Genomic DNA, 3,170 nt, shown 5'->3' with positions numbered 1-3,170 from the left:
GTTACATGGGACTACTGCAAGAAATGTGTTTATACACAAATAAATTTTTATCTTGCAAAGTTACAAAGCTACAAAGCTGAAATTTTGCACACATATGCACGTGGGCCACCTAGACATTTGGAAAAAACCGAACTGAAAAATCTTCCATAGGGAAAAAGTTAGCTTAGGAAAAGTTGTCGATATTCTGCTCTGATATGCCATATAGACTGAAAACGTCCAATACCTGACTTTGCCAAATAAACCGATTTGGCCCATGTTTTGGACTTTCCTACTGTTTGGTCCCCAGGGGCCCGGAAAATCACTTAAAACCCAATTCAAAAATAAAGAAAAAAATACAATTTTCAGCTCCATATGAGCACCTTTTGTGCAGCCGTCCGCCGTAAGAAAAAAAAATCCATTTTATTTTTTGTATTAGGTTTTATGTGTTTTTCCAAATCCTTGGGCTCTAATTAGTAGGAAAAGTCTAAAACATGGGCCAAAGCGGTTTATTTCACAAAGTTAGGTATTTGACGTTTTTGGTCTACATCGGGAACATTTCCTCACCTAACTTTTTCGCTATGGTATATTTTATAGTTCTTTTTTTTTCCAAATGTCCATGTGCATAATTATGTGTGCAAAATTTCAGCTTTGTAGCATTGTGTCTTTGTAAAATAAAAATTTATTTGTTTATGAGCTCTTTTCGTGCAGTAGTCCCTGGTTACAAAAAAAATCCATTTTTTTCTTAAATTGTCTTTAATTATGTTTTAAGAGTTTTTCCAAATCCTTGGGCTCTAATTAGTAAGAAAATTCTGAAACATGGTCCAAATCTTTTTATTTTGCAAAGTAAGGTATGGTATTTGACGTTTTCGGTCTATATGGCCTACAGCACACGAGGCATTAGGTGTCAAGCTATTTGGAACTGATTCTTATACCTTGATTTCAATAGCCACTTTTCTTGTATCACGACAGTTTGTAAATGCAGCAATTTGTTTGAGTCCTCGTCTGAAATTTTGCAATAAAATATGGGCCATAAGTCTAGTCTTTATGTTGAGGGCTCTGGTTGGTTGTTTCAGCTGGCGTATAATTCAATACAATAGCTGTATTCCGTGATACTAGAAAAGAGCCTAATGAAGTGAAGGTAATAAATAGGTCTCAATAGATTGAAATTGTGAAGGTAAAGAGTGAGGAAGTTCATGGAAACTTTTAAGTAACGCACGGGCCGAGGTCCTAAATAAAGATGCGTAATGACTAGCCAAAGAGGCATTGGTTGTTTTGTTCTATGCTGAACCACAAGTGACTAGCACAAGAGGCTCCAGTTGTTTGGTCCTTGCTGAGCCACACTCGTCACAAATTTGAGTTATTTGTACCACAATTTTCCTACTCGAAAACGACCCTATCTTGCAACCAGCACAAAAGTTTATGATGAAACAAAAAAAAACTCGCATAATAAATGTATTTTAAATTTCTTTAATTTGGACACGATTTGTGAAGTATTTTTTCAGTTAACACTCATTCATATACATCATATATAATAATGGGCACATTTAGCAAACAGTTCGCTAAATAGGGACAACTCATACTGCAAATATATACAATTTCGTATAGGTACTATATCATTTAGAACTGTATTTTTGCACGAAAAGTTGCTAGCCTTTTATGTCTAATAAATGTGCCTTATGTCTCTGTACAGAAATACAATACAATATATACACTCTTTAAGTGTTGGCCAACCAAATTCTTATTGTTATTCATTGGCCATTTATTTTGATCAAACGGAAAGCTTAAAGCAGGCCTCTCACCATAGCGATCACTAGTTGCGCATGGTTGCATTAATTACAAAGTTACAAAAGCAAAGGTAGATGGTGTCAACTGCAGTCAAATTTTATAAAATGCCTGTAATTTTTTGTCGCCAATATAGCAACCCATAAACGAATTTATCTTTTCTGTCTAGCGAATTTTATTTGAACCCATATATTATTATTAGGAGTGTATTAATAAGGCTATGATCAGCTTTAAAAATTTGGCTGAGCTTAGAAAGAAGAATATCAGTTGACCACTCTTTAAAGAAATACCCTCAAAACTGTCATACAAAACCATAAACATTTTCTGTCCACTTATACTATGTACATAATTTAAAATAACATACTTTACATAGCATTATCTTATTCGACAATTCAAAGCTATATATTCATCAAAATATCTGTTTTAGCAGCCATAGGGCTCAATTTCAACTACCCTACTACTTTTGAGAATGAAAATCTGATGACCGATTTGTAAACAATTACAGATGTTAGCAGAACCTTATAATTTCATTGAAAAATGTAACAGGCCTAATTGATCAAGAGTCACGTTTCTGATGCACAGTATATTTTCATATAGTTTTCATTCTTAAAAAGGATACAGATAGCTGAAAATTGTGATCTATCAGCTGGTAAAAAAAATATTAAACATCTTACACATGGTTTAATGATTTTGTCTTTGCAAAAAAATTCAAAGACATTGCCAATTACTTTCCAAAATTTACCATGACTTAATCTTGCAAAAATTTAACCATTTTTTCATACATATTCCTTGTAACAAAGTAGGGCAGTGGCAAAAATACAATAAATTGTCTTCAATAAAACTTAAGAAATAAATACCTACTATCACACTAACAAAAAAACCTTGCCCTAAATTAGCCCACAAAACTTCATGTTAAGTTCTTCAAAAATCCAGTAAAGAATTTGTCATCATTCCATGATATCCCTATATATAACATTATTTTCATAATATTTTGTCAAGATTGAACTGGGTCCTTTTAAGACAAATCCCTAAAAATGGTGGACAAATTTCTGAAGATTTTGATGTTGCTTTGCTGAATTCTTAAAGAAATAAAAATGAAATTTTTGTGACCACAGAGCTGAGCACTAATAAAGACTGTAATATATTAAAATTTCTTAAACTTTTTACAATTTAAACACACCTATTAGTTCACATCCAAATATTCATTGACAGAATTATCACTTAACTAAACATGCAATTTAGACCAACTAAATCAATATTCTGTTTATATTGTGAACATGTTCACAGTCAAAAAAAAAAAGGAAAAAACAATCACACCTTTAATGAAAAACAATCAAGAACAAACAATAGGAAGATTTCAAAAAGGGGGGGGGGGGGGGGGGGGGGGGGTTTGGGGGAAATTTTTAAAT

Source organism: Lottia gigantea, assembly GCF_000327385.1.
Source record: "Lottia gigantea unplaced genomic scaffold LOTGIsca_165, whole genome shotgun sequence".
In the NCBI taxonomy this organism is placed as follows: Eukaryota; Metazoa; Mollusca; class Gastropoda; family Lottiidae; genus Lottia; species Lottia gigantea.
The sequence above is the reverse complement of the archived record's forward strand: the minus strand, read 5'-3'. Positions refer to the sequence as shown.